Source organism: Ambystoma mexicanum, chromosome 11, assembly GCF_040938575.1.
Source record: "Ambystoma mexicanum isolate Mex_15411 chromosome 11, UKY_AmexF1_1, whole genome shotgun sequence".
Lineage (NCBI taxonomy): Eukaryota > Metazoa > Chordata > Amphibia > Caudata > Ambystomatidae > Ambystoma > Ambystoma mexicanum.
The window spans coordinates 255,842,525-255,868,441 of record NC_090934.1 but is presented as its reverse complement, the minus strand read 5'-3'; the positions used below and the strand labels follow the sequence as shown (position 1 = coordinate 255,868,441).

Here is a 25,917-nt window from a genome sequence, read left to right as displayed (position 1 = left end):
GTGTGAGTGAGCTAGTTCCCATTAGAGAAATGGCCCTTGTTTGCCCCCTAGTGGCTAAGTCCTGCATAATAATGGGAACTAGCCCACTCACAGAGAAGGCTAGTTCCTATTAGAGAAATGGCCCTTTTGCCCCTAGTGGCCAAGTCCTGCATAATAATGGGAGTAGGCTAGTTTGCATTCTTATGCAGGACTTGGCCACTAGGGGAGCAAAAAGGGCCATTTCTCTAAAGGGAACTAGCCTTCTCAGTTTGAGTAGGCTAGTTCCCATTATTATGCAGGACTTGGCCACTAGGGGCAAAAGGGCCATTTCTCTAATAGGAACTAGCCTTCTCTGTGTGAGTGGGCTAGTTCCCATTATTAAGCAGGACTTGGCCACTAGGGGAGCAAAAAGGGCCATTTCTCTAATGGGAACTAGCCTTCTCTGTGAGTGGGCTAGTTCCCATTATTATGCAGGACTTAGCCACTAGGGGGCAAACAAGGGCCATTTCTCTAATGGGAACTAGCTCACTCACACTGATGCAGCTATTTCCCATCTAAGAAATGGCCCTAACAACCGATGGTCCGTTTCTCGGATGGGAACTAGTACCAACCTTCCTTCCAGCGCCTACAAACATGATGACGTGAACGTTGAAACACACGTGATGCAGAGCAGCCCACGTGATGAAGCGGACGTTGAAACCCACGTGATGCAGAGCAGCCCACGTGATGAAGTGGAGGCGGAGTGTTGCTATTGTCCGTTTCTCGAATGGGAACTAGAAAATTACCCTTTACGAAACGCTCGTGTCCCGTTTCCAGGTAGCATCAGGTGAGTGCATGCAGTCCAGCTCTTGTAGTGAATTTTATATGCATTTCTTTTAGCATCCACCAACTTAGACGTTCTTATCCCTTTCATAAATGCCAACATTTCAAGTTCAACCCACCTGTGCAGGAGATTACGTCCGAAATATCGGGAAAAAAAGATGTTCCCATAGGAATGTATTGGGCAAAGATTTCTTTTAGGCGTGAGAACGTGAAAAATAGCAATATTTTCACTGAAAAATCGGGAGTTTCCCTCTTAAATCGGGAGGGTTGGCATGTATGCTGTTATTTTGTTAAGAGGAGCCCCTTTGAATCCTCTAGGAGTGCACGTTGAAGCTGTAATTCCTTGTGTTGCACTTATCACTTGTTGAAATTAAATATTGTAAGTACGTGATTTTCTAAACTTCTGGTTTTGAAATTCCACGGGACAGCCTGTTGTTGGTATAGACACAGTAGCTGCTCCGAAGTTTATTTACGGTACGGTACGGTACGGTTCAGGCTCAGGCTCTGCAGAGGCAGTAACTGCTATGCAGCTTCTACACAGACCCTGTACATATAGAATAGTACCTGCACAGGCTAAGGCTCGCAGACGCAGTAACTGCTGTGCAGCTACTACACAGACCCTGCTCTGGTGTAAGTGACTACATATCTAATAATACCTGCACAGGCTAATGCTCGCAGACGCAGTAACTGCTGTGCAGCTACTACACAGACTGTGCTCTGGTGTAAGTGACTACATATCTAATAATACCTGCGCTGGATACTGCTCGCAGACGCACTAACTGCTGTGCAGCTACTACACAGACCGTGCTCTGGTGTAAGTGACTACATATCTAATAATACCTGCGCTGGATACTGCTTGCAGACGGAGTAACTGCTGTGCAGCTACTACACAGACCCTGCTCTGGTGTAAGTGACTACATATCTAATAATACCTGCACAGGCTAAGGCTCGCAGAGGCAGTGACTGCTGTGCAGCTACTACACAGACCCTGCTGTGGTGTAAGTGACTACATATGTAATAATACCTGCGCCGGCTAATGCTCGCAGACGCAGTAACTGCTGTGCAGCTACTACACAGACCCTGTACATATATAATAATACCTGCGCAAGCCAAAGCTTGCATACTCAGTAACTGCTGTGTAGCTACTACACAGACCCTGTACATATATAATAAAACCTGCGCAGGCCAATGCTCGCAGACGCAGTAACTGCTGTGCAGCTACTACACAGACCGTGCTCTGGTGTAAGCGACCCTCACAAAGTGTTTGTGTAGGGGTGATGGAGTTCTTTCTATGAATTGTTTGGGGATTCTTGTGGCGTAGGAGTTTTTAATTTTTTTTTTTTTGCTTTGAGGACTGTTGCTTTGTACAATTTGAGTTGTCTTTGGTATTTTATTTAGTCTTGTCTGGTGTATTGTTCTCTCCATTTTGTTTCCATTTTGCGGTTGTTTTTTGGTGTTTTTTCAGTTCTTCTGTGAACCATGTTGTTGCCAGTTTTTTTTGGTGGTGTTGCTTTGAATGTTTTAGCTGGTGGTAATTGGTCAATGGCCTTGGTGATCCAATTGTTGTGTGTCTTCTGTTGTATCTATGTTTGTATCGGTGGGATCTTTCACGTAGGTTGTCGTGGTGGGTTGATAGCATGGTGGCCTCGTCCGCTAGTTTTGTTGCAAAGTTGGGGTTGTAAGAATATGGTCTGTAGATCAGTAGGAATACTGTGTTGGATTGGTCGATGAGTTCTATCTTGGTTAGGAGGGATTCATAGTCTTCCCTGTTGGTTGTGGTGATTCGAGATGCTCAGGTGTGTTTTTGTGTATAATTGCGATTCCACCTCCCCTTCGATTTTCTCTGTTGGCATAAATTAATTTATAATTGTTGGGTATTGCTTCGTTCGCGATGGCTTTATAGTTGTCTGATAGCCAGATTTCTGTAAGGAAGAGCACGTCTGTGCCTCCTTCGCTTAGGTCATTGGTTTCTGTTGAGTCTTTTGCCATGGATAGGGTCGCTACCCCTCTGTTGTTTTAGTGATAAAGGGGGTGTAGCGTGAGTGTGATGGTTTCCAATTTGTTCCTTGCTCTGGTTGGGGTATTGTCCATGGTGGAGACCGGGTTGGGATGGTTTATTAGTTGTCATCCGTTTGGTGTCCTGGTTGGGTCTGTATTCGTGAAGCTTGTTGGCTGTCGGTTCATTGTTGCTGTACTGTTTTGGTTACCACGTTGTCGTATGTGGACAGGTGGCAAGCATTGTAGTCTCTTTGCTCTGTTATTTGTATGTCTCCTTGGGCCATCTCAGGCGTTTGTCGAGATTTTTGGGGTTGTGGGATCATGCTGGTCCGTGCCTTCCCGAGTGGTTTGGGATTTCTTATTATTTCTATTGTCTTTTCTGGCTTCCTTGCCTTTCTTGTGGCGAGGCATGATGCGTGGGTTGTGTTCCTTAGTGGGCGTCCTCTTTCGATTAGTGTTTTTCATGGTCTTTTGTGTTTAGTCTTTGCTGTTTGGTTTGTTGTTGCTTGTATTTGGTAGGTTGTGGGTAGTTGATGGGATTTTGTGGTTCCGTTTGTTTATTGCTTCTTTCTTTTTTGTATCCTTTTTCTTTTGATTTTTTTTTTTATCCTGGAGGTACTTTTCGTTATGGTTTTTGATTATTGGATTTTGCGCAAAGCAAACATGAATCTTGTGTGAAGGAGTGCATGTGAATACTGGCATATATTGGTGCAGTCATGTTAAGGAGAATTCCCATTTCTGTTCTAATTCCCTTCAACCTTAGAGACCCCCAGCTCTAGAACTTTTTAATTTTAACCCTGGAGTGAGTGAGACCCTTTTCCCACTGCATCATGTGTTTTGACCTTTTGGATTATGTGTTTTCACTGTTATGGGAGTCTGACAAACTTCATATGCATCTACTTTTTGTATGGTGACACACATCAACTTCAGTGCAGTGTCACTGAGAAATCCTTTAGATTTCTCATAAGGTTTAAAATACCTTTTTTCTTTTTTTTTTTTAAAAAAACTTTTATGTATTTGGCATGGCAATACAAGAACAAACGGAAGCATATAGGCAAATACATTTGGAACAGTGCACAAAAGAAAGAATCGCAGGCATATATTGTAAATCAAGGCAATATAAACACATCCGGGATGTGCGAGGGTGGATATGAAGCAGAGGGGGGGTCTGTTCAGCAGGCAGAGGGGGAGCGACAGGGGGAGATGGCTAAAGATGAGGTATCAGAGACAGTGTCAGAGGGAGACATATGCACGTAACTTTGACCAAACATCTCTGGGCCTGCAGTGGGTAGGCTGCTGTATGGCCTAGGATTCTTCAGTGTCCGAGGCCCAAGTAACCGCCCTGAGCCACTGAGCGTGGGTGGGTGAAGCAGGCCGGAGCCAACAAATTAGTACAGAGCGTCCTGCGAGTAACATGCATAGACCAGCTAGTTTCTTAGAATCTCGATGGAGTTCGGGGAATTCGTGAAAAAGGCATCGCACAGGAGATGGAGTGAAGGGGGCTTCAAGCATATCAGACATTGTTGCACAAACAGCGTTCCAAAAATGAACGAGGCGCGGGCAGGACCAGATCATGTGGATATAGCCAGCATTGACAGAGCCACATCTAGGACAGCTCGATGGTAGGTCGTTAGAAACGTGGTGTAGTCTGTTTGGGGTGTAATGGTATCTATGGAGTACCCTGAATTGAATCGGCTTCAATCGGGAATTGTAGGACACACCATGAATGCGGGAACACATACGGGACCATCGTTCGTCGGTCATTTCCAGCCCGAGGTCGTCTTCCCAGGACTGTCTCAGTTTGGCGAATGGTGGGGCATCTCTGAACTGCAATAGGGTATAGGTTCTGGAAACTTTCCCTCGCAAGGGTGTGGGGGAGGTCAGCTCCGTGATTATGGGTTCGTCGGGGGGCATCACTGGGAAGCTGGAGTAGATGTGTTTGAGGGTTTTCCGGAGGGATGAGTACTGGAGCCAGACTGAGGGTCTCTGTCTGAGGGACAATGGGAGATCAGGCCACTCAAAGAAGTTGCCTTGCTCAAAGGCATCACGAAGTAGCTCAAAGCCAGCCTCTGCCCAGCGGCGGACAATGATAGGAGGCACACGCGGGACCCCAGGGAGGAAGTTCCAAAGTGGTAAATTACCATGAAATGGAGGGCGATTCCCAATAGCTTCCAAGTTTTTGATATGGCGAGCGATGTACAGGTCGCTGGGTCGAGTGACTCCGGTTCTACCGGCAAGGGTGTAACAATTAGGGAGCGGATATCACGGTCATTGACCGATAGCTTCTCGAGTCTAAGATGGGGTGGGGGATCCACCGCATTGAACCATTGAGAAGTATGTTGGAGCTGTGCGACTAGCCAGTATTTAAGGAAATCAGGTGCAGCAAAGCCGCCTACCTCCATTGGGGCGGCCAAAGTTTTGAGTTTAAGTCAGACCGCCCCTGAATGCCAAAGGAAAGTGTTAAGGATACGATTCAATGCCTGGAAGAACCCAGAGCCCGGCCAACAATTGGGGTAGTACCACCATTTTCAACACTCTATCCTGCCCGCAAGAGAGATCGGGAGTTTATCCCACCCCAGTGTCTTCAGTGTGAGGCTTGTAAGGTACTTTTGGTATTTTCCCCGAAGACAGTTTCAAGGTGGCGAGACACCACTATACCTAGGTAGGTGAAGTTTGACTGGGCCCAAGTGAACCCTAGAGTGTCGGGGGGGGGGGGCGCGTGCTGGCAGTGAGTGGGAACATAGTGGATTTAGAACAATTCACTTTGAGGCCAGAGATGTGTCCGAAAAGGATAATGTCTTCCAGTATTGGAGCCAGGTTGGTGTCGGGAGAGCGAATGAAGAGTAGGGCATCATCCGCGTATAGGGATACTATGTCTGATTGACCTGCAGTGTGTAGGCCCCTGTGTGCATGGGATTGACGAAGCATATCTGCAAATGGTTCCATTGCAATGGCAAAGACCAGGGGGGAGAAGGGACAGCCCTTTCTAGTTCCTCTAGCTATCTGAAAAGGGGGGGAGCACCGATCTTCGGTACGGACCCTCGCTACTGGGTTGGAGTACAGCAGTTTGATCCAGGAGAGGAAACAGGGACCGAATTTGCATTTTTCGAGCACACACCAGAGATATTTCCATGAGACGGAGTCAAAGGCTTTTTGCATATCAAGTGTCGCGGCTACTGCCTGGACGTTTGGGCTAATTCTGCTTATAATATTGAAAAGGCGTCTCAGGTTCAGGGAGGTGGATCGACCCGGGATAAATCCCGCTTGATCTGGGTGGATAATGTATGGCATGTAGGGAACAAGGCGTTGGGACAAGAGTTTAGCATAAATTTTGACATTGCTATTAATGAGCGAGAGTGGGCGGTAGGAGCCGCATTGTGTGGGGGGTTTATCGGTTTTCAGCAGGATGGTTATCGTGGCCTCACGCAGCGAAGGAGGGAGCAGGCCCGCATCCACTGATTCTTCCCAGAGGGCCATCAGGTGGGGGAGGAGGAGAGATTTATAGTGTTTGTAAAATTTATCGGGAATACCGTCGGAGCCCCGGGATTTACCTGATGAGAGCGAGTCTATGGCGTTTGAGAATTCCTCAGGGGTAAATGGGTTCTCGAGGGCCGCGGTGGTCTCAGGGGAGAGGGTCGAGAGAGGGAGATTGCCAAGGAAGGAGTCAATCTCCATGGACGAGGCGCTATCCGCATTGGAATATAGGGATTTGTAGAATGCGTGGAATTCAAAATTGATTTATTGCAGTGTCGTGGCCATCAGATTTCTCAACCCCAGGAATTGGCGGAGTACCGAACTCACGGCGGAGAAGCCTGGCCAGAAGGTGGCTTGGACGCTCACCCTCACCGTATTTCCTTGCAAGGCCCGGACTATCCAAAAACTTCAGATCCCGGTCCGCTAAGGAGCGGAACGTGTCGAGCTCCGCACCAATTGATGCTAGAAGTTCCGGAGTTTGGTGAAGCGAGCATTGGGCCTCCAGTGTGGATAGGGAGGCCTCGCTCCTCGCGATCTCTCTGCGAATTGCTTTCAGGATACCATTTTCCTTGTATAGTGCAATCCCTCTAACATATACTTTGAAAGATTCCTAGAGGGTAGCCTGCGAGGATACAGTGTTGGTGTTGATTTCGAAAAACTCCTCAATGGCAGTCTCAAGCTCAGAGCTAAAAGCAGGATCGAGGAGAGAGTAGAGTTTCATTCTCCGTCTGTCGCAGTCGTGGTCTGGGCCCCAACCGAGGGTAATGGTCACTGGCGAATGGTCAGAGAGGGTTCTGGGGAGGATCTTAAGGTTGGATACATTCCTATAAGTATGTTGGACACCAGCCACCTGTCGATTCGAGAGTACGAGTCGTGTACCGAGGAATAAAAGGAGGAAGAGCGGGAATCGGGGTGCAAAAGGTGCCATACGTCCACCATAGAGAGTCGGGGGAGACATAACAGTGTAGTGTAGGCTGCTCTGGAGAGGTGACGGGGTCTAGAGCCCGACCTGTCGAGGTCTACGTCAAATATTGTATTAAAGTCACCTCCCCAAAGAATTGGGATTGGGGGGAAACTGTCGAGACGGGACGCAAGGTGTGAGTAGAAATCTGGATCGTCAATGTTGGGACCATAGATGTTTAACAGAACTATCTCTTTATTCTGCAGGGTACCATGGAGAAGGACATATCTGCCCTGGGGGTCAATTTGTGTAAATATGGAGTTAAACTTAAGGCTCTTATGGATCGGAGTCATGACTTCACGGCTTTGAGTGGAGTAGTTGGTGGAATACCTTTTGAGGGCCCCATGTTTTGGCAAACTTTCCAGTGTTCAGTGCAGGCATGTGTTTCCTGCAGAAACAGGATTTTGGTCCCGTGTCGTTCGGCCTGTAGTTGTAACTCTCTCATTTTTTTTATAGTTTCCCAGGCCCCGCACATTCCAGCTCATGAGTGTTAAGTTGTTTTCAGGCAACAGTTCAGAAGAGTTTGTTAGTAATTACTGGATAATTATGCAGTGATCCCCAAGGATTGTGCTCTGTCTGCCCAACACTGGAACATCGGCAGGGCCGTGCTGCCATACTCCATCGTTCCTGCGACTGCCAAGCCTTTTTTTTAACATACAACCCAACATTACCCACCCCCTCTCACATCCCTCCCCCAAACAGAGGAATGGTAACCCCAACCCCAAACAACCAAATACAAACCAGTGGCATCAATGCCGAGGGGGCCTGAAGACTGGCCAGGCGGCGATGCTCCGAACCGTAAGGCAAATGAAGGATAGAAGTGGCGGCTAGTAATGGCCAAGTGTAGAACCCGATGAGGGCTCCATGCGGGTGGGGAAGGCACGAACAACAGAGTGAAAGCAATATAGTCGAGGTCGGGAGGAAGGACCCCCCTAACAAACAAATAGAACATGTAACTGGATCCAACAGTGTTTGGAACTGGAACTCCAGAGTGGTGGATGGGAGCCGTGGAGGTAAGGTAGGTCATATATTGGTTGATTACTTGCACCCCTCAAGGCTATATGAGTGTCCCAGACTGGAGGGCACTTAGAACAGGATACAAGCTGTTAAGAGACTCCACAAGGCCAGCTGGGCTCCCCGGAAGGGAGGATCAGCCAGGGAAGTGTTCATCGATGAACCTGGACGCTTCCTCGGGAATTGTGAAGAAATATACCCGGTCGGAGTGTTCGACCCTCAGTTTGGCGGGGTATAACATGGAGTATTTGACCTCTAGGTCGCGTAGTCTTCTCTTCACAGCTAGGAATGTTTTATGCTCTCGTTGAACCGCCACCGAGAAGTCTGGGTATAGGTGGATCCTAGCAGCCCCCAACAAGAGCTCGCCCTTGGCTCTTGCTGCCCCAAGGAGGGTGTCGCGGTCACGGAAGTTCAGGACTCTGGCAATAATAGGTCAGGGAGACGCGCCAGGTCTGGGTTTTGCAATAAGGGCCCGGTGGGCTCTCTCGATCGCGAATTGTGGGGGAAGCTTTGGAGAGTCAAGCAGGGTTAGTAAGATGCGCTCAACATAGTCCTCCATAGACTCCTTTGTTATCTTCGGGTATTCCGATTATGCAGAGGTTATTGCGCCGTGAGCGCGATTCAAGGTCCTCGTTCTTTTTTTCAACGTCAGTGACGCGAGTGGAGAGCGAGGATATCTCCGCCCTGAGAGTGCCCAGGTGATCTTCAGTGGCACTGACTCGTGTCTCAACCTCAGTCACCCGACCATCAGTTCTTTCCATGTGGGCTTTAATAGACAATATAGTACCGTTGATGTCGTCTAGTTTACTGTGGAGTGTGGTGAATCCCTCTCGAATGAATTCCATAATTTTCTGAGAGTCAGAGGGAGTCGAGGTCGAGGAGTTGGGTGGCTCCTGTTCAGGTTCCGCTGCCACAGCCCCTGACGACGACTTCGTGAACATGTTGATCGAGCTTTGTTTCTTCCCTGCCCCTTTAGTCATGGCGCCAAATGGATTGGCGGCCTGAAGGTCTAGGGGAGTATTTAATATACCAAGGCGAATCAAAGAGGAGAGGGAGCTTCCGGGGAAGGTCAGACACGAAAATTGGGGTACTCGGGAGCTCAGAGGTAAGTCTAACTGCCACGCTGTATAGAGGAGTGGAGTCTGCCGAGATGTGGGTGGTCAGCCAGCACCAGGGCCAGCGGAGATTCCTCCAGTCGAATACAACGGATTCAGGTGGAGCGGACCGCAGGTGAGGCTGCCAGAGTGAGTGATCTTGGGAATGAAATAGGGGTTAAAGACTAGAGGGCCGGGGCAGTGACTTTGTCCAGGATCTGTGGGCTCCAATGGAGAGGTCAGGAAGAGCACCACCCCCGCCACTGAGTAGGCTATTGACTTGCTGCAGCGTGTTGAATATGGGCAAGTAGGAGGTAGACTGGAGATCAAGGCCTGGTTGTAGGTAGGTCGAGGGCAGAGGTCCCCGGTTCAGAGGATGTCCCAGCGGGGCGGGGGATCCGCCCGCCATGCCATCCAGGCGGTAAGTGCAGTTCTGGTGGTGAGATAGTAGTCCGCAGGGTCCTCGAGTTCAGCCTAGATGTGTAGGGGTAAGTCACCACCACGAGGCACTCCAGGGAGGCCGGAGGGTCTCAGACAAGGGGAGAGACCTCCGCCAGACAGTGCAGGGCCGTCCTGGTGTGTTAACACCGAGTGAGAGTATGGGGTGCGCAGAGTGGTGTACAGCATAGTTTCTTTACTTAATGACACGGATCTCCGTAGCCTCCGATGGTAGTCCCAGGGCAGGGGAGGATAGGTGGTGCCCCGGGATCAAGGGTGATGGCAGCTGGGGGCCCCGGAACTCACCGCAACAGTCGAGGAAGGGGGCGCCTGCCGCGGGTCCCTGCGCGGGCTCAGGAGGTCAGCACGCCTCGCAGGAGGGGCGGCCGAGCAGGGTGCTCTGCGACGTTCCGGGACTCCGGGTCCAGGAAAGGATAGATGGCGCCTGGGTGCTGCGAGTGATGAGAGCAGGGGGCCCAGGGACCTACCACAACTGCCCAGGAGAGAGGCGCCCGCTATGGAGTCCCACGGGGTTCCGAGAGTCAGCACACCACCCAGGGGGGGCGGCGGAGCAGGGTGCTCTACGTTGTTTCAGGACTCCAGTCCTGGGAAGGATGGATGGCACCTGGGCGCTGGCAATGATAAAGGCGGGGGGCCTATGGGCCCGCCGTAAGGGTCCAGAAGAGGGGCCCCCACCACAGAGTCCCACGGGGCTCCAGGGAACAGCACACCGCCCAGGAGGGGCGGCGGAGCAGGGCGCTCTACAATGCCCCGGGCTCTGGGTCCAGGAAGGCCTCCAGCTGGTTCGGCCACCAGGCGGTCACACCCCGACCTCGAGATGGAGGGCCAGGCAGGGCCGGAGGGACAGCGCGCAACACCCCTCCAAGGAGGGCAGAGGCCCCGCACAGCGTCCAGGACTCCCGGGCAGGCACCACGCCCGGGTTTAAGCAGGTCTCCGGAGGATGAGGGAGAAGGCCGTGGCGTGCGACTCCCGCAGGCCTCCGATCCCCGGCCTCGGAGAGGGGACGCACCGGAGCCGAAGAGCGGGTCGGAACAGCGCCGGCTCTCGGTCTGGAGTCAACGCCGCGTATCTCGGTGACGGCGTGGTCCCTGGCCCCGAGATTAAGGCAGCGGGTGCGCTGGATCAATAGCGCTGCATTGGGGTTAACGGAAAGAGGAAAGACGATGCACCACGGGGGAATTTTGGCAAGAATATCAGCCTTCGGGACGGAGCTCGACGTCAGGCAGCCATTCGTGACGAGCGAAACAGCGCCCCCCTCAAAATACCTTTTTTCTTGTGTGCACTACTGTTCCCAAGAATAGTAAAGTGAAAATGACTTTACTTACCTTTTCTCTTTGTGGGTCCAGCAGACACCATCTTATGGGGAGTGCTGGGGGGTTACCTAGTAGCCCCTTATCCTACATTCTCATGTAACATTTGTATGTTGCCCTCCTTACTTTTAAATGACTAGTGGCAGTGGTTTAATTTTTTCTACCGTTGTGTTTTTCTACCGCAGGCTGAACCCTCAGATGCAGTATAGCACCCAGGGGTGACCATTTTATCAAAACGGCCCGTCTTTTTTTTTTTGCCATTTTCTGTTTGTGAGGTCTTTCTTGGGTTTTACTCTGTGCGTCAAACAGATTGAAGCCCTTTATTTGTCTTGCTGTTGGCGCACTTCAGCCCCGAGTCCCGCCTCTGGCTCCAGTGTGTCTGGAAGGACAGGATGTGAGGGAGGGTACCGAAACTCCCCTGTCCTTTGTCTCTAGGAACACCTGAATGCAACCAGTCCTGAATGGCTGGCTGTCCTTTCAGGACAGCGACCCTAATGTGTGATTGACATCCTAGGCTGTGCATGAATGGGAGAAACCTGCTTAAAAGTCGAGCGTTTTGGGACTAGAGGCAGAGCCGACCACTGGGAGAAACGCCCGACTAAGAAACCGTGAACAAAGCTTGCTGCATCCTCCTGGAAATTTGAATTGCCCGGTGAAGCCCTGCTGTTGTGCTGAAACACCCTTTTCAGAAAGAGAAGCTCCGGAATGGACTTCTCCCCTTGGGTTAGTGGGACCAACTAACCCAGAGACTAACTCCACTGGACCATCTTCCCTGTCTGGCTGTACTTCTTCATTGCTGCAAGAACCAAGTGCCAGGGGTCGAGTAATCCGTAGTCGAGTGAAACGTCTGAAATCCGGCTAGAAGCTCCAGGAGTCTCCTAAGGACCCTCCAGAAGCAGGACGACCAGAGCTAGAGTCCCCACACCAGACCCAAGGAGTGAAGGAAGCCCAACCGGTACCAGAGATCCGCAACAGTGCTGTTTACTAAGCGCTGAAACCCGCAAAGTGCCGCTGAACCGAAAAGAGCCCGTAGCCGCAAGTACCACCGCAGGAGCCCTACAGATGTCCCCACGACTAAGGCTCAGGAATACGGGGTCTGCAACGCTGTCACAGGACAGAAGCCAGCTGGAACACTCTTCTTCAAACCAGAGGTACTGTTTAGACTTGGGGTACTTACCTCACTGTTTTGTAGCCTTGCTTTTCTCAGTTGGGAATTTTTGTGGCTTTCTTTTAGAGTTTATTCCAACTCTGTTTTCACAGCTTGCGACCCTACAAGTGATTTTCTAACAAACTCTCTAACTTTGTGCAAGACATTTTGATTCTAAGAAGTGCCTCAGCTACATACTATTTCAAATTGACTTTGGCTGTCCTGGGTTCCTGCAGACTCTTATAGCCCACTGACTTTGACATGGTTTGTCCCTCATAGGAGGTAACTTTTTTTTAGACTGCTGGGAAAGGCTTGTCTAGATTTCATTGTAAGATTTATTTGTCCTCCCATATACTGAGAACCTGTTAAACCTTTTTCCTTCTTTAAACCTTTCCTTTCTGCAACCTCAGAATCTGCAAGTGTTATATATAAATGCCATTACTGTCCTTGTGATTGAAGTCACCCCATGGTGTAGCAATTGTATATGAAGCATATCCAAAGATTATCCACTAACTTGCTCTGATTCTGAAAAGTAATTTAAAAGTATATTTACATTGTTACATGACTTGCCTTTCTAAAGAACTCTTATTTAAAAAAATATGTTAATTAAATAAATAACTATTTATAACTGAAACCTTGAGTGTAAGTGTTACTTGGCTACTTGTATTTACAGATTTAATTTGTACAGCTCTACAGCTCAGTTATCCCTCTTGAGATAGGCCTGGCTGCTCAGTCACACTGCCAACCTGTGTAGTTCAGACCTATAACAAAAGGTGGGCTTACCTTATACCAAGCAGATAAGTGTTGTGTAGTCTCACACAGTGGGACACCAATTCTTACCTAACAAGTCAGCATGGACATGTACTGCTTGTGAGGGAGCTGGGTTCCTGCTTTTGACTGGGATGGCAGAGGATTCTCACCCAGGGGGTGCATGCTATGTTTAGGCCTATTTCTTCCACTTTAGCCCAACATGGTCTCAGGCTTTAGCCATGCTACATTGGGGATTGTGAAGGTAATGGGTGCCTGCTTTTGACTGGGATGGCAAAGGATTCCCACGGGTGCATGCTATGTTTAGGCCTCTGGCTTCTACTTTGGCCCACCATAGTCTCAAGCTTTACACTTGCCGCAATGGGGGATCATTCAGCATAAGTGCAACTAAGCAAAAGCAGAATGACAATCTGTATTGGTCCGCATATCATCCTACAAACTTTGATGTTCTGAAGTTATCAGTAAGTCATTCCCAAATCATCAAGAACAAACATTTTTCATGGCCATGTTCTTGAAGTAATCAGCAGGTCATCCCAGAATCATCCCCAAATCATCACTTTAAAAGATTACACGGTTGTCCCTGATCAGTAGGTCATCCTAAAAGCATCAGGAAAGAGTTTTCTAAAATGGGGCTAATGTTAGCATATTCATTAACTCATCCTAAGCTCATCCCCAAATCATCGTCCACCATTCTGAGATATTTGCTAATGACTTTAACAGCGTGATGACGTCTGATGATGTGGGAAGGACCTCTAGTGTAGCTCGATGATCATCATATGACCCCAGGATGGTCTCTAAAGTGATCCTTTTAGACCAGGGATAAGACAAATCTTCTATCATGTGACGTGGGAGAGAGTGGAGTGGAGGGGAGAGACAACCTTGAGGGCCGGGCGTCGGCGGTGTTTGGTTATTCAACCACCCGTTACCTGTCCTTCCATGCCTAAAACACAGAATTTCTTTAAGCTAGCTCTGTGCTTTCTGAACATCCTTCTGAAAAGTAATGGCTCAATTGCAGCTACAAATCAGCTTCTGCTGTAAAAAAATGGATTGTATGTGAAAATGTCCTCTGTGGCAATGTATGTTATGTGACTTTTTTTTTCCCCTGTATCACAAAAAATGTGATGAAGTGTGCCTCCAATCACTTGATTTAGAAGCACTGAGTGTCATTGCATCTGCTCTTGCACGGAATTCCTACAAACCAACTTTGGCAAAGCCCAACAGTTTTGGCTCTTGTGTAGGGCTTAGGCATTTGCCAGACAGGCCTCAATATGCCCGGGTATTATCACACTTGCCAGTTGTTGGCTTTGCCAATGCTGTTATTTCTTATGCATACAGAGCATATTGGGTAAATGGCACATGATTTCTTAATTTGTACCTATATCTGAAAGATTCTGCTGCTAGTGTAGTCAAATCTAAAAATGCAAGTTGTCATAGTAGTATTTTGCACATTTGCTTTTCCATTCTGCACTTTTAATCTGTGTATTGTAAAATAGCTTCTACAATCATGTGGCAATAACTCTGCACAATGTAATAGGTCTTCTACAATGGGCACATTTGAATAATACAAATTCAGGGAGGGAAATGGACGTATGAACAGGTGCTGAAATCAGCCCTGGGTATCTGGCATTGCCTAGTAAGCAGTTGCTACCTCTTGGGAATGGGGGACCCTGTGGTGGCACAGAAGCTATTACATTGCTCACTGCAAACTTTCACCTGATAACTTTAGCATTGTGGTCCTCTCTGGCCTGGACCATGGGTGCAGTTTACACCTGCCCCAACATTATGTAAACCTGACCTCGATGGATATTAACATCAGGGATCGAAATTAAGATTGAGTAAGCCTGAGATTAAAGCAGCTCCCCGGTATCCTACGTTAACCATTAACCAGGAGCTGCCACTGGGGAATGAGGAGCTATTACATAGCGATTTGCAAATTTAACTCCCACATAAAATGCAAACTTATAATTTTGTTGGTAACAAAGACCCCTAATGCTTTTAATGATGTATCAACGTGTTCTAATATTTATTTATACATTGACCCAAATGCAGAGAGTTAAATTCACATTGGTATGTTTGTTCAGCATCCGTTGGCCTTGGGAGCCTAAGGTAGCTGTTTGGTGTCGAGCTAACCAGGCTTTTCTAGGCTACAAGCAGGAGCTAAATAGCTCCCATCACCCCTCCATTTCGAACCCTGTTACGTATTGCCATAAACATATTTGCCCTTATTTAATTGGGTAGCCTTAGTTTATTTGATTCACCTGTAATATTATGGTTGTATCTGTGATGCAAACTCTGACCCTGAAGCATCTGCTGTGTGTGTATATGTGAACGTTCTTTGATGTGGCCTATGTGTGGAATGCTGTATGTGACGCCCCAACCCCTGTGAGCAAGCTGTGATTGGCTCCCTTTTTTAACATTGGACTGACAACTGGTATTGCTTCTAAGCTTCACACAACTACAGTTATGATCCCATTTCATTAACCATGCCTTATTTCTACCTTGATTGTTTTTCTGTTTCCTGAATCCCATTTCCAACTCCTTTTTAACTAATGCTCAACTGGGTTTGGTATACTAGTAGAAGCTTAAAACCATATTAATACTGCATGCAAGTATTTATGCGCACTTGTGTTATCTAGACCAATATATTTGTGACGGTTAACTCCTGCAACATTGTAATGTATTACCACCGGACATTCCCTCACCTTTTATTGATTTAGACTTGCATATACCAAGGCATAAAATAAGCGGTGCTGCATAGCAATTTGCTATGCAATTCTGAAGGTTTGCTTATTAAACTGTGACTTGTGTAGCATAGCTAGCTAATTAAATGTTCCTGTTCAATGAAAGCACAGCTCCGTCTGCATTCCTCTTACCCTCAGGTCTTTCTCCACCCTTTGATCTCTGTTCACTGTAAGTTCAAAGGGACTAAGTGCAGCAGTATCATCTGCTCCACTCTTAAGTGGCAAAGACCTGCGTGGGCGTGCTAGGCAAGAAAAGTTATTTTTCAAATAATTGCAAACCATAAGTAATCTGGATGCATTAAGCAAACTATATCCTGTTTCAAAGACCAGTATGTATGTACTTAATTTGTTTTAAAGACAGTCCTGCAATTCCATTCCCAAAAATGGAAGATGATACATAATTCTTAATTACAGTATTGCTGAAGTAAAACATGGCATTGCCTCCAAATGTGGCACAAAGTGCTAATGGCAATAAATATTGCTTTCATGTGTGCGCAGGGCTGGAATGCTGTGCTTGAACCTACCTGGCTCAGGCTTGAGGTCCGTTAGTGGCCTTGCCCTCCTGCGAAAGTTGTATTGAATGCTATACTGAAAACAGTTGATATTAATGACAGGCAGGGGCCATCATGACCACCGGAAGTCATATTTACCCTGCATGCCGCAACACCATAGAATGTATTTAGTTTCAAGCTATGACTTTCCTTTAAACATTGTGAACTTTTAAATTCATGAAACTTGTGAACTTCTCCTTACACAGAAAATGATGGGGCAACCATACAATAGGAGACACTGCCCTGTGCAACACGGGCTGCAACCGGTTGCACAGAACCTTTGACTGAAAACTGTTTTCAGAGCTTTTTTATCATATCTATTTATTTGTGTTAATTCATGCAACTATTAGTATAGCAGGAGGTAGTTAGCAAGTTTTGCAACAGTTAGACCAAAGAAATTCAATTAGTCTAATATAGATCAGAGTACAAAATATTCATTTATTCAAAAAACCAATTCATTAACATAAAAGACAATTCAGCTTGTCGATATAGTAATAAAAGCATTCTAATACACAATCCTAATGGTGACAATGTGCCCTCTTGAGTGAAGACAAGTGTTGAGTTAATAAACGCAGCAAATAGTGGACAACATTCAGCACATCTGCTAATTTCCTGTTTTCATACTCTACCAAGGAGTCTAGTTTAATAATTCTAGCTAATCAATCTACTAGAGTTTAGTACTCAACATGTTTCTGTTCTCATGCGTTGGTATCGGAACATTCGTCAGGAGGATGGTCACATTAGTAGTGATAACTTTAAAACATACATATCGCCAGTATTACACATTTGACAACTGGCAAAGGTTTGATGGTTTTCTTTGTATGGTGTAGCTGTTGGAAAACAATCAAGAAAGAAAGAAAAGAGAAGCTTTAGATGCTAAATTTCTTTTGAGTTATTATTATTATAATAAAGCTCAAATAGGCTATTAAATTACCTGTTTGAGCGTAAGGTTACTCTCTGGTGGATGCTGTCCCCTTATGTGTTAGGACTATTTATCAAGGGTCAATTGCGGCCATCTGTGCTGTTGTATCGACCTAGGGAAGAGTGTCAAAGAGACTTATCTTGACTTTCCTCGATCTTACTCGCTCCTACTCATGCGCTTCCTTAAATTTGTTGCCTGTGATCACAGGTCTGTGTATGGGTTCACATACCTGGTAATTCTGTAGTCTTGTGAATTCTCTTTTAGTGTCTTTAAAGGTTGAGATTTCCTTTGTATATTAGGTCTGTCAAAAGGGGTCTTACTTAAATACTGTCTAAGATAAAAGTCGATGTTATTAATTGTATTTACCTTCAAGAGCGTAACTTTTTAATCGGAGCTCGTTGCTAGGTACCATCGTTGTCTAGGTTCAGGATCTTCCGTAGTCGAACCTTGTGGGACTAGGTAAGTCCTATATGAAAATGGAGATACATATCATTGCCCCTCTCTATGTATATACAATAGTATTAATAAATAATTACGGTTGAGCTGGGGTCTGCTCAGCCGCACTTCTTACCTTCCTTGTCTGTGTATTTCTTATCCAGATTGAATTTGGTCATTTAGATCTGACGAACTGGGTGTTGGTCGGCTCCTTTCTGTGGGATGTATGTTTATATCCCTATCACGTTGAATACACCACTACAGGTAACTTTGAAAGATGCTATTAATTTCAATTAGCTCCACGAGATTTTTGAGATTATTGTAATACAGAAATAATCGCAACAGGAGCTTAACTAGAAGTGCCCTCCTCTCTTTAGCAACGTGATAGGGATATAAACATACATCTCACAGAAAGGAGCCGACCGACAACCAGTTCGTCAGATCTAAATGACCAAATTCAATCGGGAGAAGAAATACACAGATGAGGAAGGTAAGAAGTGCGACTGAGCAGACCCCAGATCTAAATGATGTCAACCGTAATTAAATAATACTATTGTATATACATAGAGAGGGGCAATGATATGTTTCTCCATTTTCATATAGGACTTACCTAGTCCCACAAGGTTCGACTACGGAAGATCCTGAACCTAGACAACGATGTTAACTAGCAACGAGCTCAGATTCAAAAGTTAAGATCTTGAAGGTAAATACATTTTATAACAACATAGACTTTTATCTTGGACAGTATTTAAGTAAGACCCCTTAGAACAGCCTTTCTTAAATGTCCATTCTCGACCCTTCTAGAGATCCTGAATTTGACAGACCCCGATTCTAATATATAAAGGAAATCTCGACCTTAAAGACACTAAAAGGGAATTCACAAGACTACAGAATTACCAGGTATGTGAACCCATACACAGACCTCTGATCACAGGCAACAAATTTAAGGAAGTGCATGAGTAGGAGCGAGTAAGATCGAGCAAAGTCAAGATAAGTCTCTTTGACACTCTTCCCTAGGTCGATACCACGGCACAGATGGCCGCAATTGACCCTTGATGACTAGTCCTAACACATAAGGGGACAGCATCCACCAGAGACTAACCATACGCTCAAACAGGTAGTTTCATAGCCTAGTTGAGCTTTATTATAATAATCACTCAGAAAAGAAATTTAGCATCTAAAGCTTCTCTTTTCTTTCTTGTATGTTTCCAACAGCTACACCATACAAAGAAAACCATCAAACCTTCGCCAGTCGTCAAATGTGTAATACTGGCGATATGTATGTTTTAAAGTTATCACTGCTAATGTGACCATCCTCCTGACGAATGTTCAGATACCAACGCATGAGAACAGAAACATGTTGAGTCCTAAGCTCTAGTAGATTGATTAGCTAGAATTATTAAACTAGACTCCTTGGTAGAGTATGAGAACAGGAAATTAGCAGATGTGCTAATGTTGTCCACTATTTGCTGTGTTTATTAACTCAACACTTGTCTTCACTCAAGAGGGCACATTGTCACCATTAGGACTGGTTTTAGAATGTTTTTATTACTATATTGACAAGCTGAATTGTCTTTTATGTTAATAAATTGTTTTTTTTTTAAAATAAATGAACATTTTGTAGTTTGATCTATATTAGACTAATTGAATTTCTTTGGTCTAACTGTTGGAAAACTTGTTAACTACCCCCTGCTATACTAATAGTCTAACGCCCCCCAGAAAAAGGTAGAGCGCCCACTTTGAGTGAGCTAATTTGGGGTTCGCCCCCTATATATACGAAAATTCATGCAACTAACCTGTACATTTTACAGGCACTCCTCTCACTAATCTCTTACTTTAGAGGTACAAAAAATGCCATTGTTGCTCATTTTATGTCTTGGTTAGAAATAATTTATGATGACATTAAAAATATCAGTACAAAACTGCTAATCAATAACAACTAGCAAATTATACTATCAATTTTTTAAAACGAATTTATGTCTGGTGTACGATATATTTCCGATCATTCATGTTCCTCCTCCTGTTTATCCTTGCCACTTCCATCTGCGTTTCCTTTTTATGGTTTACAATTGATTGTACTACACTTGGCAGCCAGGCTGTGTAACCCCAGAGTTATTCAGGGATTTGTTCTGGTTGTTATAGCCCAAACAAATTAGTCTTCACGCTACAAAGGCTTACTTGAGCACATCTCGGGCCCATCTCTCTCGGACACTCCACTTTTACTACTACTAGATTATGACTCGTAAACTGCCTTCATGGCATCCCACACTAGTACAGACACAATATTACTAGAGCTACGTTGCTCTCCAAATCGTCTAAACCTGTACCAATGTTACCCCAACCATAGCCCTTTACCTTTTTTCCCTGTTGCTCCACACGTCTTAGGATCTAACTTTTAATGGGGTCTGCTTCACACTGGAACAAGGTCTGATGCAGCTGTCTAGGTCAGAGCCATGCAAGGGGATCATTGAAGAGTTGCCGACCCAACAGTGGCTGCAAGTGCAGGGCCTCATAGTGTCTTATTTATGCCACCCCATGGGAAAGACTGAATCTTTATCCATGGTTCTGCAACCTGTGGCTCTCCCGGTGTCTTGAACTACAAATCCAAATACCACACCACTGACTGCTGGATAGGGCTGATGGGAGTTCACCTGCTCATCTGCAGGGTTCAAAATTGCTGGTAGCCTTTAGCTCCTGCTTTTACCATAGGAGAACCTGGCTGGCTTAAAGCCAACAGTTACCAGGAGCAAGTGCTCCAGATAAGATTTTGCTGTGGGAGTATTTTATTCCCTATTTTTTAAAGTTGGGAGTAACATTATTTTTTAGCGAGTAAAAAAGTACCATTTCAAATGGCAGTATTTAATAAGAGAGTACAAATGTTTTAACTTAACAGTAATATATTTGTAATAAACACTCCTTTGCGTTATTTGTGCACATTTTTACACTTTGATCAGGCAGTAATATCAGTAGTTTCTTCCTCTGGCACTCTGTGTACTACTGGGCCAACCATATCCATGGATCTGTCTGGACATTAACCAGGGTACGGGCATCTGTGTCTGTTTCCTATTTTTGTTGGTTATTTTTACTCCCTAATTTTATCATTTAGGAGTATTTGGCTATTTTTAGGGTGTAAAAGTGGACGATACACCCCTTATCTGTAGGGCTGGCAGGAGCTACCCTTTACCTTCGTAGGCCAACTGGTGCCGTACAAAAATGGATGTGGCTTTAACTTGAACACTTCAGAATGCAAATAAAAAGGAATTGGAACACATCTAGGACACACTGAAATGTTATCAATCATACATAGTGGGCAAAAGATTAGTGTGCATTTTATGTGGAAGTTGATTTTGCAGTTAAGTCAGTACTTGCTCCTAGTTCCCCAGTGATAGCTCCTACCTATTGGGTGATGCCAGTCACACAGGACTCTTCTTTTTAGCCCCCCGCTCATCGAATCTTGATTTCAAACCTTGCATCTGGATAGCCAAAGGTTGCAGATTTCTTCCTTTGGCCTTTGATTGCTCATGTTCACAGACCCTGCTTCCCAAGACCACAAGCTTATACGGCTCTCCTCCCGTCTGTCCCACGACGAAGAGCTCATTTCACTGATGACTAGAACCTAAGAACTCGAGCAGGGGAGTTGTTCTAAACCCACCCATTCTAAAGGTGATCACAACTGTGAAAAGTGCTCTGGGATGGGGAGACAATTTTGAACATAGCAATACAGGGTGTTTGGTCAAAACCGTTCAGAATGTCCTTGAACTGGGGGTGATGTCCTTGTCCTGCTCCCCCCCCCCCCCTTCCTGGAAATAAATTGAGGCTCTCAAACAGACACTGGGCAGTGATCCGCAAAGGATGGGTACCAAACCTCTGTAGCTATGGGACTAGGGACATTAAGGTACTTTGTAGCCCTCTGTATTCTGCATGTATAGGGCTATTCCCCCTTGCTGATTCTCTGAGCAGATCCTTTCCATCTCAGGAATTCTTTGCCCAGTATTTTTTTTCAACGGTTTGGCAAAAGGATTTTCCCAGCAAATGCTATCCAAAATTCCAAAAGGCACACTGTGCTGAAATCTTACTTTTTTAAAATTTTTATTTATTTGTATATGGCTTTACAAAACCTTTACAAAATTGTAGAAAAAGGAAACAAACAATACAAAAGTAAGATTCTACAAACTTGTTGCTTTTTAAAATTCTATCTAAAATACAACTGATAAAATAGGTCATCATGAGAGAAGGAAAAGATAAAATCAAAAATAAATAGTTCTAAGAGTACAAAATTTCAACAGATTTCGTGTAAAGAGATTCCTATGACAACTCAAAACATATATTTACATTCAATTTCATATAGAACAGGTACAGTAGCTTATCTAGCAAAGGAAGGGCAATTAAACCTTTCTCTTAACATGCTGAGGATGGTATATGAACTAGAGAAGATCACACTCCATCTTTAGGAATCTAACGACCGCTAATTGCAGAGAAGTTTTTTTTTTGTCGTATGGCATGCGCTTCCATAAAAGATCAAGGTCCACATTACTTGGATTCGGTACGAAATGGCCAAAATAAAGTGGTCTGGTTAAGGCTGGGAAATCAATCAACAGATGTCTCAATGTTTCTTTGACACCTGCCTACAGTGTCTGCATAGGATAGTAAGAGTCAAAGATTTGGCTCGCACTGTTTATAATTTCTCCGGTTAACAACACATTGAATCGAAATCTCATGATTATGTTTCTCCAACATCTGTTTGGGAAACAGATTAGATATGGTTACGGAGAACCCATGCATTTGTAGTAAGAAAACATATGAGAGTATAGTCTATAATCAGTCAATTTTTGAATTGTTAGCCCAGTCTCTATTCTGAAGCAATTGTTTTACTCTTTTTTGGTTATTTAATAATGTGCACACGGAAGCTCCAGCAATACTCAGTAATTGCTTGCACATTTCCATTAATTTCTTGAGGAAATCGTATTTTGTGACATCTTGTTTCATATGGTAACCCAAATCATTATACAAAGTTTTTCCATTTTGTCTTATGCGATTTCGATATAGTGAGACATTTCCACTCTATAATATAGTGACTGCAAACCGAATTCGTATCTCAGAGCTACTAGAGGAATTCATTTTGGTTAACTATATACTAGCTTCCAATTTATTCAAGTCCGAGTTACTTGTTATAAACAAGATTTCAAGGCCATATGACATTTTCGGAATAGCTTTTTGTTTGTAGTATCTAAGGAAAGGTAGGCAGGAAAATGTGCCAAACTTACGATCCACTATTCGCATTTGGATAGTGCATAATTTAGCTTCCATGAGATAATAATTCTGACTGGGGGAAATATTTGGGCTATCGATTACCAAAAAACCAAGATATATCATAAAATGCTTAATTCCTAATTTAGTTTTAGCCAAAAACAATTTTTCCTGTAACTGCTTTTTTCTTTCGGCCAAGGCGCAAAACATGGTATTTTTGCACATTTACAATCAAACCATTTATAGCCATATAATCTGCAAAGGCTGTTAACAAGCTGTGACAACCTGACTGACAGCCCGGGCACCGAAGACCTGAAGGAGGCTTGGTGGGGCCAGGATACAGACCATACAACGTTACCAGAACAGGAGAAAGGAACGGATACATGTAGTGAAAACAGACTTCAAAGAAACACCAGCACATAAAACGGGTCTGTCCGCAATAACGAGAAGAGAAGGGAAACCTTTAAACATTCCGTATGGTGCAATCGGCAGGAGACTTCCGCGGACGAACAGCTGTTATTACACAAGCAGCAGAAAACCTTACGAGCGGATTGATTAAACATACTTTTGAACCAGTGCACAACTTACCGTTCATTTAAAACTGAAAAGGGTGGAAACCAGCGTTCCCCATGAGGCACGAGTGCAGGCTCCATTATGGCGACCAAAATCCTCGGAATAAGGGGGTGGGTCTTGGAGGGGCTTTTCAAGTTTTAGATCAGGAAAGCTTCCTGATCGGGTAAAGGGGTTCAAGCCCCTATTTAAGGACGGAAATGAGGAAGAACTGAGAGATTTGTTTCCTTTGTGTTTCAGAGGTCAGCAACCCGTGAGGAAGAAGCTATGTTCCGTTGGGCGTATGAAGACTAGCCTACGCTTTCTGCCTTATTCTTTAAGCAAGCCTGCTAACACATTTTGGACTTGAAAAGGGAAAATCCCTACTTAATTTATTTTTTTCTTTAACTTAAAGTCAATAAAGACTACCGTTTTGTTGAACATAGCACCGGCTCATAGTGATCCATTACATCAGTGGTGGCAGCGGTGGGATCGAGCATGCTATCGAGGCCATAATCAAAGCCCTTACAGACGGACAGCAACAACTACAACAAGTGATGCAGGTGCAGTCGCATCAAGCGCAGACTGACAGGCAGGCGTTACAGCCGGCTCTATAGTTGCAAGCAGCCACACAAGACGCCATCAAGCAAATCACTGAGACTATGACTGCCACTAGGGGTAACTCCATAGCCCCTACCAATGTACTACAATAGTTCCAGCAAGGAGAAGACCCCGGGTATTTCTTTACCAACTTCGAGAGAGTGGACAGGAATTCACAATGGGCGGTTGAAAAATGGGGACACTTCATCACTCCGTTATTGACGGGTCCCTTGCAAGGCCCTTACCAGGCGGCCAATCCGACTGGAGAGGCTACATACGCCGATATCAAGAAAACCATATTAGAACGAAGGGGAGTGGACGAAGAAGCCTACAGGGCCAGGCTAAGGGACACCCGCCTACGGAATGGAGAGACGCCCAGACAGTTGTATTACCGGATACATGATCTATGTGAGAAGTGGTTGAAGCCAGCTTCCGGGTCAGGCCTGGATATTATGGAGAAGGTTAAACTCTAACAATTCATCGAGGCCCTACCCTCAGCAATGCAAAGATGGGTACGTCAACACCATAGACCAACCTTAGCTGTGGCCATTGACATCGCAACAGCCTTCCAAAAAGCCGGGGCTAGCCGCCCTACAAACCTGTACCCAAAAGAACAGCCTTCCCCAAGGTAAAGACCACCCAACCTGCGCAGGGACCCGGATGGAATACTACGATCAGACAACCACAATGTTTTTACTGTGGAGAGTGGGGGCATATTGCCAGGTATTGTCCACGAAAACTAAAGCCGGAACCAATGGAAATAGGATTTGCACAGTCCTGGGAATACTGAAAAAGGAGAGACCCGTATATGATGGAGGTCCGGGTAGATGGAAAACCCAGACAGGCTCTTCTTGACTCCGGAAGCGAGCAGACCGCCATAAAACCGGAAGTAAGTGGGTTGGCGGGGGAGGGAAGATACCCTATTACTTGTGTGCATGGGGACACAAGGGAGTATCCCTCTTGGGAAGTGGAACTTGAGGTAAAAGGAGTTAGCACGAGGATGAAGGTCGCCATAATGCCCCATTTACCAGCACAGGTGCTAGTGGGTAAGGATTTGCCTTTATTTGAAGAATGTGTGTGAGATCAGGAATGGCAATGTACAGCTCCCTTTTCTCAAACCAAGGTTGAACTTAGCATACACCAGAAACCTAGGAAAAACAAAAGAGAAGTAATGGGAAACAAAGACTGGCAAGAAAAAAAACGATATGTAGGAATAATCGACTGGGAATCAGGGACCAAATCCTTCCGGAATGAACTGTTAAAAGACCCTACTTTGAAACATGCCCGAGACCAAGCGAGATCAGGTATCGATAAAGAAGCGGGCTGGTATACCGTGTAACGCTAGACCAAATAAAGGACGAAATGGAACAATTACTAGTGCCACTGGTCTTTAGAGAGACCGTACAAAGAATGGCCCATGACGATGTTGTAGGTGGTCACTTGGGAAAGGAAAAAACTCCCCGAATTGGGATAGACCTGGTTGGACCGTTAGAACCCAGCAGTCATGGGTATGCTTACATCCTAGTCATAGTGGACTATGCCACGAGATACCCGGAGGCCTTTCCTATGAAGGGCATTAGTGCCACCCAAATCTGCAACCAATTAGTCCTGTTTTTTTCAAGGGTTGGTTTGCCAACAGAAATAGTGACGGACCAGGGACGCAATTTTGTGTCAGGGGTGATGAAGAAGGTATGCCAACAGTTGCGCATCAAACAGATATGGACTTCCATATATCACCCTCAAACGGATGGGTTGGTGGAGCAGTATACCAAAACCCTCAAGATGATGCTCAAAAGAATCACGGCACCCACGGGGAAAGATTGGGACAGAGTGTTACCCTGGGTG

General features: G+C 45.5%; 1 protein-coding gene across 3 annotated transcripts in view; it reads left to right on the top strand.

The window, feature by feature from the left end:
• The first annotated feature begins 636 nt into the window (after positions 1 to 636).
• TAF12 (TATA-box binding protein associated factor 12) overlaps positions 637 to 25,917 on the top strand; it is a 383,226-nt gene continuing 357,945 nt past the window's right edge. Inside the window, exon 1 of one of the 3 annotated variants that reach the window (XM_069622970.1) lies at positions 637 to 805. The gene's annotated coding sequence lies outside the window, so the exon portion shown is untranslated. The remainder of the gene's footprint in view (positions 806 to 25,917) is intronic. The other 2 variants (XM_069622972.1, XM_069622971.1) reach the window with 2 other exon arrangements.